General features: G+C 45.0%; 1 protein-coding gene across 5 annotated transcripts in view; it reads right to left on the bottom strand.

Moving 5' to 3' along the window:
* CRACD (capping protein inhibiting regulator of actin dynamics) overlaps positions 1-17218 on the bottom strand; it is a 230367-nt gene that overhangs the window by 53187 nt on the left and 159962 nt on the right. The window lies entirely within an intron of this gene.

Genomic DNA, 17218 nt, shown 5'->3' with positions numbered 1-17218 from the left:
CTCCAGTTCAATCCCTGGAACCACATGGCCCCCAGCACCTTCACATGGTCCCAGCACCATGAAGTGTAGCTCAAAGCTGCCATCAAGCGTATATGCAAAACACACGGCATACAATATATAATGTATTATACTGATGTTGGCAGGTAGATAGGGAAAGGCCCTGGACAATGAAACGGGTCAGCAAAACTTCTGGGAGGAAAATTCCAAGGCTGATCCTTTGTGGATACAGATAAGACCTTGAACAGCGGACCCTGAGGAGACTGGACCTCTCCCCATGAAGGAAATTCCTCAAATTCCCTCAGACTTCTCGATCAATCTGATTAACTTTAGTGATTCGGCCCAAAGAAGACCATCATCACCCCCAACGTCCCTGGTAACCTCCTTAACAACGGACTTTTACCTAGGAAGAAGCCCCACATGGGGGCAGGTTGGAGAAACCCCATAAAAAGCCACCTTGAACAAAGGAAGCGCGCACATACGCTGCCAGAGCCCAGGTGCTGCTTGCGCCCACGTGGCTGAGCACATGCAGTGCCCGGGCACATGTGTCGCCCGCATCTCCCCTCTTGAGATGTGTACTTTCATGCTTTTGTGTCCAATGCTAGGATGTGTGTAGGGCTCTCTCTGCCTCTGGAGAAGCTCGGGTTCTCTCTTGAGTGCGTTACTTTCTCTCTCACTCTCTTCCCCTCCATACCTTTTAAAAAAAACCCTCCAAATAAAATCTATTTACTTCACTGCTTGTCTACTCCTGAAATTCCTTTCTGCAAGGCGAGACAAGAACCCAGTAACCCTGGGTCCCGGGTGGCAGAGGCGGTTGGGGAGAAAGTGACAGTCTTTCTCCTCCCCGCCTCACATAAGTCACCCGTGGGGCCCACGGACATCAATATGTAATACACACATATACACACTCTTGCCTTTGAAAATCACCATTTCAGCTCTTATTAGCCGGGAACAGCTAACTCTTGGCGTAAGTTTAGCCCCTAATTCCCTCCACCCCTATATATTTTCGCTTCTATTGTCTCTATTTATTTATTTATTTATCTATTTAGGTTTTGGGTCACATCCAGCCATGCTCAGGGATCACTCCTGGTGGGCTGCAGGGACCATATGGGATGCTGAGGATCGAACCTGGGTCAGCCTTGTGCAAGGCACACACACTCCCCACTGTACTATCTCCCTGGCCCTCCTGTCTCTTAAAATCTACTATGAAGAGGCTGGAGCAATAGCAGAGAGGGTAGGGCGTTTGCCTTGCATGCGGCTGACCCGGGTTATATTCCCAGCATCCCATATGGTCCCCGGAGCACCGCCAGGAGTAATTCCTGAGTGCAGAGCCAGGAGTAACCCCTGTGCATCGCCGAGTGTGACCCAAAAAGAAAAAAACAATATACTATGAAGAGCCACAAAGAAGTTACTACAAACTCTTTTTGTTTATTCCCTCATCAAGTCAGGCCTAGGCTCACCGCCAGCATTTCCTGCCCATATTTTGGCTAAATCCCCCGCTGCTCTGCTCCTTGAGATACAAGTACTTCACCACGTCTCCACTCCCACCCAGAGTGGGAGAATAAAGGGCGAATGTCCCAGAACGTCTTCTTACAAACGAGCTGTCCTTTTCCTTGCTCTTGGTTTTGGGCTCACTCCTGGCTGTGCTCAGGGCCCACGCGGTGCTGGGAACCAAGTCCAGGGTGTGTGTTCAGCCCATGTGCTATCTCGCCGGCCCATTTTCCTTTCCTTTCCCTTTCTGGTTTTTGGGGTGCACCAAGGATCCCCGTGGACCAAATGTGGTGCCTTCCTATACCCCTGTCCAGGCCTACCACTTTCCTTCTCTGAAAGAAGCTTAAGGAACTACTTATCTGGTTCTCAGAAGACCCTCCTTTAAGTCATTTAACCCTTCCTACATACACTGCTGTAAGAACTTTACACATATTAATTCAGTGAATTCTCACAAATGTCCTGTGAGACAGATATCATAGGCATCCCCACTTTACAGAGAAGGAACCTATGGCACGAAGGGATGGAATAGCTCACATGTCTTTGAGACTGGAGACGGGAGCCTGCAGGGGGCAGGGAAGATGAAAGCTCACGCCAGGGAGGGGGACCTGTCTGCCTACACGGTTGCCTGTGAGCATCAGAGCCTGCAGAGCTCGGAGGTGCAGAGTGATCTGGGCCCAGGAGTGATGCTACGGACCATATTCAAACCAGCTGGTGCATTCCCTGCAGTGACCATCAGTTCTGGCCTCACCAAGAGTTACGGAAAATTTAAAGTGAACAAGAAGTGGTATAAGCCACTTCGACCTAAGGATCAGAGTAAGACAAGGGAGCAAGCTGACAGACGAACTGACGACCGCACGGAGGCAACAGTCTGATGCTTGCTGCATTAGCAGCTCGTCTTCAAACTTCAGAGGTCCCCAAAACAACACCACACTGTGTCATGTTGAAGAAGAAAAGGGATCGGTGACATTTTGGTGCCTTTCCACAGAAGGTTCTGTGCAGGGCTCTCGTCCTCAAAACAGTCACACCACCTTCATCGTGTAATTTATAAGGGGGTGTGAGATACAACTGCAACAGATCATTTCATAATAAAAAAAACAAACAGGGCTGGGGATGTAGCTCAGGTGTAGAGAACAATACGTTTTGAATGGATGGGGCGGGGGTCCATCCTGGCATATACTTGTGCACATGCATAGTTAAAAAAACAAATGGAGGGGCTGGAGCCATAGCACAGTGGGTAGGGCGTTTGCCTTGCACGCGGCCAACCCGGGTTCAATTCCCAGCATCCCATATGGTCCCCCAAGGACCGCCAGGAGTAATTCCTGAGTGCAGAGCCAGAAGTAACCCCTGGGTGAGTTGGGTGTGACCTAAAAACAAAAACAAAAAAAATGGAGATTGATTTTAGAATGGTTTCATGTTTTCAGCGTTTATTTATTCAGGGAAGATTGCATGCTGAAGATTTCTATGACAGCAATTTCTGGTTCTCATGAGTAAAATTCACAACCATTAAAATATTTACAATAAGTAGTTTGTAAATGGCAGAATCTCCTGCCCCCGAATCAGGCTGTCTTCACCAGGGGCCCCCTCGGAGGGGGGCCGGTTGAGTTTCCCTCCCCACCCCAAGCAGAGCCCTGGCAGCCAAAACCTCCAGAACCCAGTCACAGCCATGCTCAAGGCCACTCTCCACATGCTCAGATGTGCCTCATGCATGAAGGAACCATCAGAGGATCCCAGGTATGCTGGACCCGTGGCTGAGATCTCCAAGCCTGCTCGGATCAGGACTGGGCTTCCTCCACCCAGATCACCAGTTTTCCAGTAGCTTGGCAGCCACACCCACAAACTGCCCCTGGCACCATGTAATCTCATCAATAGGCAAGATCCAGAGATTATAAAACAAAACTCCCTGAAGAGAGCGATGCAGAATCTTGCATGGCAGAGCCTGGCAAACTACCTGTGGCATATGCCCAAAACAGTAACAATAATGGGCCTCAGTCCCCTGATCCTGAACATGACAGGGATGAATGGAGATGTTACTGGCGCCCGCTTGAGCAAATCGATGAGCAACAGGATGACAGTGGCAGTGATACAGTTTGTAAATACCATCACAGAACACTAGGCAAGTGGTTAAAAGAACTGATCTTGCATCTGGAGAGGTAGTCCAGGAAGTAAGGAGCTCACCTTGCATGCAGCTGACCCTGGTTCAATCTCCATTACCACATGGTCCCCCGCCCCCACCTACCTGCAAACATCACCGGGGTTAGTCTTGGAGAATCCCAAACACTGCCAGGTATGACCCACATAACCCCTGGCACCACAGGGCCTAAGCAGCACCACAATCAACAGCCTCGTGGCCAAAGATTGCCAGAAGGTTTCCCAGACTTCCTGTGCATCATCTGGGAGACAATCCCCTTCTCCCCCGGCACCCCCCCAAGATGCATAATAAAGAATTGACCTTATATTAAGTGAGTCAACTGAAGTCAATTCTTTGATTTGGGTGTAGGCCATATCCGGTGGTGCTCACAGGTTACTCCTAGCTCAGAATTTGGGAATTACTCTTGGTCATGTTCTGGGGATCATGTAGTGCCAGGAACAGAACTGAGCCTCCGGTATGGAGAGCATGTACTTGGGCCCAGAGAATTATCTCTCAGCCCAGTTAAAACTTTTGTTTCTGGGCTTTCGCCTTTCATGCGGCTGACCCAAGTTCGATTCCTCCGCCCCTCTCGGAGAGCCCAGCAAGCTACCGAGAGTATGGAGCCCGCTCGGCAGAGCCTGGCAAGCTACCCGTGGCATATTGGATATGCCAAAAACAGTAACAATAAGTCTCTCAATGAGAGACACTACTGGTGCCCGCTCGAACAAATCCATGAGCAACGGGATGACAGTGACAGTGTTTAAAACTGTCATAAAAGATAATGACACCATGGGGCTGGAGCCATAGTACGGCGGTAAGGGAGTTAGACTTGCATGCGGCCGACCCGGTTCGGATACCCATCATCCCATGTGGTCCCCCAAGCACTGCTAGGAGTGATTCCTAAGTGTAGAACCAGGAGTAACCCCTGAGCATTGCCAGGCATGACTCAAAAAAACCAAAAAATTAAAAATTAAAAAATAATGACACCTTCCTTATCTTCCAATCAGCAAGAGTCCAAGTCAGAATTTTTTTTACATGAAAAAAAACACCTTTTTTTTTTTCAGGTCAGAGACTGAATCCAGTGTCTCACATATACCCAATAAATACTGAGTTCAGTGGCCCTACACTGAGCCACGCAAATTTTAAAGTAAATTTGAAAGTTTGGTCATTTTACTACCAATTGTGACAAATAATTTTTCAGGATAAACTTGATGCAAAGGGGTAAATTACATTTACCCCTTTATCCAGTCAGTGCACTGTGACTAAGCAACATTTATTAATGTGAAATTTGATACATCTAACGAATTATAATCTAAAATTTACTTGATTGTCCAATTTTATTCCCAAGGTTTGGTACAAGATCTCTCACATAAAGAAAGCAAGCACCTAAGTTTTATGAGGCAGCTGCAATTCTATGCCTCAGTAACCAGTTTGAAAATCTGAGTATGTGTCTATAAACATGAAATAAACTGTTTTGTGATCAATTGGTGTTTGGGGCTGTATTAGCAACCCCTCGCCACAGAATCAACTGCATTAAGAACATGATCATCACAAAGAGCTACTCTCTTGACAAATAAGACCAAGGGGGCACTGTGAGTATTTCTGTACAGATGGAGCCAATAAGAGCAAAGCAATTTTAACACTGTAGTAAAACTGAACATGTCTGCAGTGTTGATGTGAACTATTCCAAAATACAACTGCCATATTTTAGGAGTACAGCTTAGCAGAGCATTCGCCAACATTGAGCATTTCAGATGGTATTTAAAAATTTCACAAACACAAATTTACTTTGCTTTTGATGGTTGGAGCAGTAGGGAGAGAAGGGAGGGAGAAGAAAGAAATGCTACTATTACTTAATTTGTTCGTTAGCTGGCTGCAGCTCTAGTTAGGGGTTAAGTGTGTGGGACCCCGAGACAAGAGTACTTGGCCCGAGTCCTGAGCCCATCTATTACCAGCAATGAAACATCTGCTTCCCAGCCTCTGGGAAACTTACCATCTTCAGCTGTATGATTGAATTCATGAGAGGAAAGGGTGTGGATGCCACATTTTCTTAGTATGTTAGCATTTTTCTGTGGCAAATTTTTCACATGAAAGAACCTATAAAGCATGCATCTATACTGCTTCAGGGAGTGTAGTAATTTTCATTCCTTACACCCTATATTGAATTAATTTATTTTCATCACCCAATAATTACTTAAGGGAAATTTTGCCCGTTTATAAAAGTGCTCATTATCCATTATTGCATAGACATAATTATAGATCATTTTATGACTGCTTTATCATAATTGCTAGTTTATATAGATGACAGTGCTACAGTGCTATACAGATGAATGTAAAAATTAAAAAATATCAGAAAAGTCTGGCAAATATGATTCATTTTTCGTTTGTGAAAAGAATGAAATTCCTGCATTTTAATTTCTAAAACTGAAGTAATAAAAAGCATATAATTTCTCTATATTGGGATTTATGTGGTATACTTCCAAATGAAAAACAGAACTTCCTACCAGAGTTCTTGTTAAGCATCATAAATGTCTTATTACTCTGGGATTCCTCAGAATATGGGTTGGTAGTAGGATCTTATTGTTTAAAAAGCAACACATTTGAGAAGCCAGATAGAAAAAGTTAATTTTTTTAAAACTATGTGATCTTTCATAGTTTTCATTAGATAGATCTCATTATTGCTACTCAGGAAAGCATAGACTATATACTTCTCAAACTAATTTGGCTGTGGACATCCATATATTTGTTTCAGGGGTGAAGGGTTGGGACCACATGAAACTGGAAATCAAACCACAGGAGGCTGCATTGCAAAGCAAATGCCTTAATCCTTGTGTTTCTCCCCAGACCTCAGATGTAGCACTGTCGTCCTGTTCATCGATTTGCTCGAGCAGGCACCAGTAATGTCTCCATTATGAGATTTGTTGTTACTGTTTTTGGCATACCTAATATGTGACGGGAAGCTTGCCAGGCTCTGCCGTGCGGGAGGGATACTCTCGGTAGCTTGCTGGGCTCTTTGAGAGGGACGGAGGAATCGAACCCCGGTCGGCCGTGTGCAAGTCAAACGCCCTACCCGCTGTGCTATCGTTCCAGCCCGACGTACATCCTGATTATATCCTTCTGAACACATTCTGGGAAACACTGTCTTTGTTTTTCTTTCAAACATCTTTCAGTTTCTTCAGGTAGGACAGATTTCCTATAGAAACACCCCCAAAATTCTGAGCACAATCAGTAAACATGAGCGAGAGGACTGAAACTTTGGGGGCCTCACTGGTAAAATTAATGGTTTTAGAGGTCAAGCTCTGATAACAAATATGCACGTACACTGTACACACTAGAACACCGAGCACAGCAATGACAGGACTCCTGTGATCTGACTCATTTAAAATCTGCAAAAGGGGGATTTCGCCTCACTCTTCTTAGCCTTAGAACAGTAGAACACGTTTGAGAAGAAACTAGCTATGTGACGGCTATGTTCTCACTAGACCCCATCATCCTGGTACATTTCTTTTTTTTTCCCGCTTTTTTGGGTCACACCCGGCAATGCACAGGGGATACTCCTGGCTCTGCACTCAGGAATTACTCCTGCTGGTGTTTGGGGGGCCATGTGGGATGCTGGGGATCGAACCCGGGTCGGCTGCGTGCAAGGGAAACACCCAGGTAGAATGATTGCCTTGCACGTGGCCGACCCGGGTTTGATTCCCAGCATCCCATATGGTCTCCCAAGCACCACCAGGAGTAACCCCTGTGCATCACCAGATGTGACCCAAAAAGAAAAAAAATTAAGAAGAGAGGAAGAGACTGAAATAGGAGAATACCCCTTAAAAAAGATGAGAGGGGCTGGAGAGATAGTAGAGCAGGTGAGGTGCTTGTTTTGCACACAGACATTCGGGGTACATCCCTGGCATGGTCTCCTGAGTCCCACTGGTGTGATGCCTTAGCACAGAGGCAGGAGTAAGCCCAGAACACCACTGCTGTGTGAGCCCCGCCCTCACCTCAAACTTATTTTTGTTTTTTTCAGGCTTGTAGAGTGTCATGTTACCCCCATACCAGTATCTTTGATTTTTCTTTTTTTATGAGTTATAATTTTCTTTTTTTTCCTGCTTTTTGGGTCACACCCGGTGATGCACAGGGGTTACTCCTGGCTCTGCACTTAGGAATTACTCCTGGCGGTGCTCAGGGGGCCATTTGGGATGCTGGGAATCAAACCAGGGTTGGCTGCATGCAAGGCAATCGTTCTACCTGCTGTGCTATCACTCCAGCCCCAATAATTTTCTTATTTATTTATTTTTATAAAGCTGTTCATGATTAGATTTCAGTCATACAGTATTCCAACACCCATCCTTTTACCAGTGTACATTTCTCAGCACCAGTGTCCCCAGGTTCCCTCCCATCACCCCCCACCCCTCACCCCCTACCTGCCTCTATGGCAAGTGCTAAGTGCTTTTCTTTTCTTCTCTCTCTCTCTCTCTCTCTCTCTCTCTCTCTCTCTCTCTTTCTCTCCTTTTGAGCACTGTGGTTTGCAATATCGATACTGAAAGGTAATCCAGAATATCCCTTACCTTCTTTTAACCCTTAGCTCTTGTCCACTGTGATCATTCCCAGCTCCAGATTCCTTTTTACAACCGAGGAAACTATATACCTCACAGGGCACAGCGATCTATCACGCTAGACAACTGGTCAACCCAAGCACCTGTAGTTTTGAAGCAAGTAGCTAAGAACCTGTGGTCTCAGCAAAATAGGAGGAGGGAAGTCAGAGCGGCCTCAACAAAGATGGTTGGAGCTACCAGGTGCAAATCACAGACCAAGCAGGGAGGGCAGGACTTTTGAAGTGTTCGGTTTTCCAGGACTCCAAAGGGTCTCTGAGAAGAAAGGAGCACTCTGTTCCTGAGGCTCGATGCTGGGACAGCTCTCTGAACAATGACAATGTTGGCAGCCCTCAGCCCATTACACCAGCAGTGAAGAGCCTTTCAGTGGCCAGAATCTCAGGCTACAAATCACTGCCAGGGGCTCACCCTAGAAGAGGAGATCGCAGCTCTATGGGCCACCCTCCAGGAAGGGAAGGTGCCCGGAACTTGAGCACATACAGGTGTCTGGGGCACTGCAAGTTCCTCCACAGAGGAGAGAATGATCCACGTGAATATTCAAAATAGGGTATTGTGGCTAGACAAACACATAATTTAGCATTTTTCTTAAGGCATAAATGTGTATTTTGGGGGCTGGAGTGATGAACACTGCTGGGGGGGGAAATAAAAAAAGATACAAATACCATCTGACCCAGCAATACCACTACAAGGTATTTATCTGAGATAGTACAGTGGGTAAGAAGCTTGCCTTGCACACAGTTTTTTTTTTTGTTTTTTGTTTTTGTTTTTGTTTTTTTACTTTTTGGGTCACATCCGGCGATGCACAGGGGTTACTCCTGGCTCATGCACTCAGGAATTACTCCTGGCGGTGCTCAGGGCGGTGCTCATCCCCATATGGGATGCTGGGAATCGAACCCGGGTTGGCCGAGTGCAAGGCAAATGCCCTACCCACTATGCTATTGCTTCAGCCCCAGCTTGCACACAGTTGATCCAGGTTTGATCCCCCTCACCCCATATGGTCCCCTTGTGCCTGTCAGAAGGAAGCCTTGAGCACCACCAGGTATGATCCAAAACAAACAAAACAAAACAAACAAAAAGTGTATTTAAACCCTAGTGGAGACTGGGAGAGCACTTTATAATTTAATGAAATATTTCTGGAGACTATATGCACCCAACATTTTGCTCACAAATGAATTTGTGCTAAACTTACCAAAAATTTTGTTTTGTTTTGTTGTTTTGTTTTTCTTTTGGGGTCACACCCAGCGATGCACAGGGGTTAACTCCTGGCTCTCCACTCAGGAAGAACTTCTGGTGGTGCTCAGGGGACCATGTGGGATGCCGGGAATCAAACCCGGGTCAGCCGTGTGCAAGGCAAATGCCCTACTCGCTGTGCTATCCCTCCAGCCCTGAATTTGGGGGGTTTTGAAAATGCAGACAAAGGAAGGTGACCTCTTCTTTATTCAACACAGTCAATCACACATCACATTTGTTTTGAAGCTGCCAGTGTGTTCTATTGTGATGGATACAAGCCAGCTCAACTAGCAGAAAAATTAGGTGGATGTAGAAAATCACAGCAAGTCAAATGACTGATGTGTAGGAACACACAAAATGCACACATGTATGCAGCCTCAAATATCTACTAGTTACCCCTGTTTGCAACCTGTGTTATGAGATACACCCAATGCACAGATGCTTTCTGTCTAATTCCAGATGTCACCTTTCCACCACCTCAGGGGAACTCAGGCTGCAGCCCTTCTCACGCTTGCACCCCTGTCCACAGCAAACTTCAGGTCTCTTTCAAGGTACACAATCACATTTCTTATAGTATTTATATATTTTATTGCCATTTAAAACATGTAAAGTAGAGTTACATTTTAAGTTATTTTTTAAAAAATTTTTAAAGTTGGGGCTGGAGCGATAGCACAGTGGGCAAGGTGTTTGCCTTGTATGTGGCCGACCCGGGTTTGATTCCCAGTATCCCATTTGGCTCCCCTAGCACTACCAGGAGTAATTCCTGAGTGCAGGGCCAGGAGTAACCTCTGAGCATCACCAGGTGTGACCCAAAAAGCAAAAAAAAATTTTTTTAAGTGATTTTTAATTACATTTATATTCTTCTAAAATGTGTTCCTTACTTTTTTTTTTTTTGCATTGCCCTACCATTCTATTGTTTTCCTCATTAGTCCTTGGCTTTCACTTTGTGATTCTGCATAGTATATGAGTATTTATCATTGAACTTCACATTGTAGTGGAATTGACAGAATGTACCTACATAAGGGGCTGGAGCAATAATACAGCTGGGAGAGCATCTGACTTGCACACAGCTGATCTGGGTTTGATCTCTGGCATCCCATATACTCCCCAGAGCACTACCAGGAGTAATTCCTGAGTGCAGAGCCAGGAGTAACCCCTGATTAACGCTGGGTGTGACCAAAAAGAGAGGAAACAAACAAACAAGCAAAAGAACATACCTACACAAAAACTGCTGAAATACATGTGTTCTTACCTGGGTCTAGCAATGGCCTAACAATGAAAATGACAAATATTTGCCTATTTAACTGGACCTTTGGTTACTCTATAACCATGTCCCATATGAATATTTCTAGTTTTTTCCACTGTTCTGTTTCAGAACTCTCTTTTATATAAGTTTCAAATTCAAACACAAGAGCAACCAAATAGTATTGTAGAAGAGGGGGTGGAGAGATAGCACAGTGGTTAGGGCGCTGGCCTTGCGCAGCTGACTAAGGTTTGATCCGTGGCATTCCATATGCTCCCAAGAACATCACTAAGAGGAGTCATTCCTGAGTGCAGAGCCAGGAGTAGCCCCTGAGCATCACCGTCAGTGCCCCCACCCCTTACCCAACGCCCCCCCAAAAAAAGAAAGAAAAAGAAAAACAACTTGTAAATGAAGCACCTAATTAGCGGGTATGCTGTGTGTTGGAAGTGAACCCAAAGCTTCACACATGTGAGTCCTGTGTTCTTGCACTGAGCCACAATCAGGCCCCAGGTAAAACCTCAGAATCTAGTGACTTTTCTCCAATCTAGATGGGCTGGTGGCTCCTGTTGCTGCTAGTTTCCGGCCAATCCGCAGCCACCTGACATTCAGAGGCTGTGACTGCAAAACACTGGCTGGAGAAATTCCTGGGCCCTGCTGTTTAATAGCAAACTACCTCAGCAGAGGACACTTGTCCACCCGCCATAAATGCACTTTGATTCCACACACATTATTGAATCCCCAATGTGAGAAGAATATGTGCTGTGTGGGTGGATAAAGCAAGCTTCAGGGGCCCTTGGGGGTGTCTGAGCCCCAGGAGTTTGATCAGAACCTGCAGGTGACAGGTTTGTTTGCATGTTTGTATATGTATGCTTGTGTCCACATATATGTAAGAAAAAGAAAAGATGTATTGCAAGGAGCTGGCTGATAGGTGGGAATCCACGATGCACAGGCCCAGGCCTCAGGAAGGCTGGGCTGCAACTCCTGCTACTTACTGCTCTTCAGTTAGGGGAGCTTTGGGCCTACTTTGAGCTCTTTCAGTCTATCGAATCAGACACGCCCAGATGACCATAAATGACCTGCCTTCCTTAAATTTAACTGATCATGGACTTCAATTACATTTACAAAATAGCTCAATTAAATAATATTTGTGTTTGATTAAGCAACAAGAGATTACAGCCCTGTTAAACTGACAATCAAAATGATCACCATACTCCACCCTTGGACAACTTGGTTCTTATCCACATTTCCTTAAACCATATGTAATTTTCAAGCAAATTCAATAATAAAGGCACATTTTCCACTGAGATATTACAATACCCAACATATATCTGACAACACCATTATCGAGACAAGGACTTAGGCCATAAAGACTTTGCAAAGTCTAGCAATGTTTATAATTCTGTAATTTATATAGTTAGAAGATAAAAAGTCAACTATTGTTAATACACCTTATGTTAGATAATAAAAGGAGAAGTGAGGAAAGAAAACAATATTTGGTTTCTGGATATACATTACACACACTTTTTTTTTTTTTTTAATTTATTTATTTTTAATTAGAGAATCACCGTGAGGGTACAGTTACAGATTTATACACTTCTGTGCTCACACTTCCCTCATACAAAGTTTGGGAACCCATCCCTTCACCAGTGCCCATTCTCCACCACCCGTAAACCCAGTGTCCCTCCCACCCTCCCCAATCCCATCTCCCCCCCACCCCACCCTGCCACTGTGGCAAGGCATTCCCTTCTGCTTTCTCTCTCTAATTAGCTGTTGTACACACACTTTCTTAACAAAATAATAAAAAATATCATAATTAGTTCTTGTTTCAGTAACTCATCATGTGTCTTAATTTTGGAGGCCACATCTGGCTACTCTTGACTCTCTGTTCAGAGATCACTCCTGGTAATGCCCAGGGAACTTATGTAATGCAGGGGTTCAGACCAGGGTTGGCCATGTGCAAGGGAAGCACCTTCTCTGCTGTACTATCATATCTCCAGCCCCTCATGTGGTCTCTTATAGTTACCTTCTTCCATGGCATATTACATGCTGCTTTTTCCTTCAGCAATGACCTCAGTTCATTGTGGTTCTTTGCCTAATGAGGTGACCCAAACCTGCACTCCTGAGGAAGCTGAGTCATTAGTTTTCTTGAATCAAGTCATTCTAGTTTTCTAATACTCTGCAAGCACGTGGGAATACCAGAAGATGCCCTAATGAATTTCCTGTATATCATACATATTCTCCTTTACCTCAGCTATGTCACAGCGACTCAATTTTCCCCTGGTACATTGGATCAATGATCCCAGCCAATACAGTAACCCTCTTCTTTGTCCCTTGGTTGAGAAGCATGCAGAACCCGAAGGGAACATGTGACGGCTCAATTACCAGTTCAAAGGTGGACGCATTCCTTCTTCTGGCACTGAGAACGCTAGGCCAGCAGAACAGAAGATCAAAGGGAGGAGGAGCAACATTTTTCTCGTATATCACCAGGGCTAATATGAACTGAGTGAGTCTCATTGCCCTCCCCTGGATCCTGGGCCCATGAAGCCCAGAGGAGAGAAATATCACCATCTATTCCATCCTCACTGAGAGCCTGAGGTACTGTTCCACCTCACAAGGTCCTGCCACTGGACCAGCACTAAAACTGGGTCTCTCCAGGCCATGCTATCAAGCCATACTCAAGCCAGCTGCTTCACGATGAACATGGCGAGACCAATAACTTCTGAAAGCATGAGCCTATCAAATTTCTCAATCAGAAGTGACACTAAAAAATATCATTACAAAGGACAATTTTGGCAGAATAACCGCATGCAAGAAAGGCAAATTCGTATGTGGAGTAAGTATCTGTTCTGGCAAGAAGTACTGTTTCAGCCATGTTGGGGCATTCTACTATAACGAGCCCACCCTTCAGAGCCAGGGAACTGCCCTGCTGGGGACTCAGGCTTGGCCTCTGGCCTGGGTCCGTGGAAGTCAGTGTGCTGAGTACAGGCAGGCATCACCTCCCCTGGGTCATGAGCCCCCCTGGGAAATGACTGTGGGAGCTGGGAAAAGCAGCTTCCAGTTATCTGCACAATGGGCTGTCTTATCTGCTTACTGATTATAATTCTCCTTAGGTCATCTTCTGGCACATATTCATGTTGGATACATGAATCTTGACAACCTTTGCCCATTCAGAAAAGATGATTTATAAAGTTCTTCCCTGCATCTCTTCCTTTCCGATTTTCCAAGCTGTGTTTTCATGTCCTTGCCCATCCAATCAAACCGTGGCAATGGCCTCTACGTTGTCGTAGACTTTTTCTCATTACAAGCAAATGGAGGCAGAGGCACTAACTGAAGTTCTGCTGCTGGAATTCGTCCCCTTCTCTCTCTCCGAGCTGCCCCAGGATGGGGCTATGCAACAGTCCAGCTTTTGAGCGGTACCTGAACCATTCAGACACCTGACCAAAATTTCTTCTTATTTACCAATTACTAATTTGCTAAACTAATCAGGGGCATCTCCTCTGTGGGGGCTGTGGGCACAGGATGGGAGAGAGAAGGCAGAGAAGCAAGAGCGGAGATCCTGGGCTGAGGACACCTCTTTCATGCAACTTACTTGCTTGAACCTGCTATCATAATGTACCATTTTCTTTTACAATGAGGCAATGCCATGCACACCCAGCTTTATGGCTTTCTAGTCCGGACAACACCCAGTTTACAATGGGTGGCTCGGGTCACATGGCAACCTGATGACTCAGGACTGAGCAGCCAACTCTACCATCAGCCACTAGCAAACCAAAAAGTGTTTCTCAAAAGAAAAATAACTGCAGGGAAGGGGGAGAAATTTTCTCTTTCATCTTAAGGGAAAGGGGATGTGATTCCTCTACAGGGACCTACCCCAGGCCCCAAACAGCGCCCCCTCTCTGCACTCAAAACTGCAGCAACACGGTTCTGGGTGGTTATTATTATTATTATTATTATTTTTCGGAGAGGATGCACACCTCGCAGTGCTCAGGGGTTACTCCTGGCTCCATACAGAGATCACTTCTGACGGGCTGGGGGATCTTATAGGGTGCTGGGGATTGAACCTGGGTCAGCCATGTGCAGGGCAAACGCCCCACCCACTCTACTATGCTCTGGCTGGAATCTGGAACCACTGGATCTACAGATCTCAGAGTCCAATGCCAAAGTGGACAGCCCAGGCTGCAGCAGAAACTTCTTATTTCAAGGCATTTGGTCAACAGGCTATGTAAACAAGGACTAGGTACCCTTCCCCCACCCCTCCCTCCAAATCAAAGGGCATACTAAGCACTATACCTCTTTTATGCAGTAGGAGGGAAAAGGGGCAATAGTTTATGCTTTACCTAAAAGGTGTACCAGGAAAATTCTTTGGAGTCAGGAGGAGAAAGATGAAAACCGGAAACAAGGTTTATGAACAAACAAAAATCAGTGAACTCTAACTTCCGGAATAAGGTACCAGAGGGGGTCAGATCATGAAAACATGTGGTGCATATGACATGGGAACATCATATCCCTAAAAAAGCACACACAGTCTGAAACCAATATTACCTCGACAAAAAAAAAAAATTTGAATAGTGGACAATAAATAGGGAGATACCTCAAACGGGCAGCTCATGCCTTGCACAAATGAAACCCCAGTTCAGTCCCTGACACCACACGCTCCTGCTCAAGCACCTCAGAGCACAGCCCTGGCAGTGCCAGCACGTCACCAGCCTCAGCACCACACTGGAGAGCCCACAGAGTTGCTCAGAAACACTGGGAGTGGCCCCCAGGCGCCCCATGAAGTGGTTTAAATGAGTTAAAAAGTAGAATCTAATTCAGCTGATTTGCATGTATTATATTTCAATTGTGTCATTAAGCAATGAGCTTTCATTGCTTAATGACACAATTGAAATATAATACATGCAAATGTATTATGAATGAGCTTTCATTGCTTAACGACACCAGCAATGACACAGGGGAGGGACTGAGGGGGTCATACCCAGAGGTGCTCAGGGGCCATTCCAGGTGGTGCTGAGTAGGAAAAACCACATATGATACCAGGGATCAAATCTGGGTCGGCTCTGTGCAAGGCAAGTGCCTTATTCTTCATGCTATCTCTCTGGCCCCGTCAATAAGCAATGGTAGTGATATAATCAAGACAGTAACTGGCACAAAGCAAGTTCTCAGAGAGAAAAGGTGTATGTGTATGGATGTGTATGTGTGGGGGGGAGCGGGTAGGGATTCCAACACACCCCAACCCATTAGATTCCTAGACATTTTACTGCTAGCCATTTAGGCATCTGACTTTGGCCCCTGGAATGCAGGGTTAACTATCCATCCTCTGGCATAAAAATGTCTTTTTTTTTTTTTTTTTAAAAAACGCACTTTTATTCCTCCGAGATATAGAAACTCTCCCTTGTTTGTTGGTGGTCCTGTTTTCATTGTCTCTGCATATGACGGAGTGAAGAAAAAGCTATAGTTTTATATTGATGAGATGACAGATTACAAATGGAACCGTTTTAATTTCTTTTCTTTCTCTTTGACTTTTTAAGTCTATGATTCCATATGAAAATAGACATAACTTTAATTCTGTTCCCACTTTAGTTCACTTAAAAAATAAGTTTCCTCGTCAAATCGCTTAGATTTGAAATTTTAATACTATATTTGTTAATGGTGATGACAGGATATATGCCTTGGCATAAAAATGTCTTACAAGTAAATTACTACTGCCAGGTCCAATCGCAGGTCAAGAAGTCTATTGCCCCTGTATTATGTATCACTAATTTCTCTTAAAAAAAAAACAAGCTAGTGATTTTTAAACGACTCAGTGTCTCAGTCTGACATATTTTCAATCCTCAACTGCCATCAATTTCGAAGACTCTGTCTTCGCTTTAGTACTGACATTGAACTGAGACTTGATGGTCCTGACAACGCAGGAAAGTGCACCAGAGAATCGACTGTTCACTGGGAGACAGTTAGTAACTTGGGCAGCTCTCACTGGTTCAGCTGAAACCAAACTTCCTGGCTATTTATATAGCCACAAACCATGAGGGAAAAAACAGTCATTCATTCCTGATAATACTGGGACCCAATAAAGGTTTAGTTAGGTAATTACCTAATTACAGTTTTCGGAATAATCTGATTAACCAATAATTGGTCTTAAAATCAGTGAGCAGATGCAATCTTAGATTCCACTGGGCAAGTGGCCAAATTCAGGGTCAAATTCTAAAAAGGCGCCCTGACATGTCAAAGTTCTTAGAGACAGAGGTCAGAACTACAGATCTAGCTCACCAGCTCTCTTGTGGGGCCAACATTTATGATGAACTTAGCAGGGGCTATGGATGGTGCTAATGTGAAGTGACCAACATCAAAGCAACATCTCTTTGTGTCTTGCACCAAAAGGCCAAGTGTTTATACTTATTATGTGGATGTCCTGTGACTGACAGGACCCAAGTGTGACAGAATGAAATCCTCAAGAGTCCAGATGGTCTAGGAAAGGAGTAAGAACTCACAGAGTCCTTCCCATATGTGTAGAGCTACACTGAGAGA

Source organism: Sorex araneus, chromosome 5 (genome assembly GCF_027595985.1).
Source record: "Sorex araneus isolate mSorAra2 chromosome 5, mSorAra2.pri, whole genome shotgun sequence".
NCBI classification, from domain to species: domain Eukaryota; kingdom Metazoa; phylum Chordata; class Mammalia; order Eulipotyphla; family Soricidae; genus Sorex; species Sorex araneus.
The sequence above is the reverse complement of the archived record's forward strand: the minus strand, read 5'-3'. Positions and strand labels throughout refer to the sequence as shown.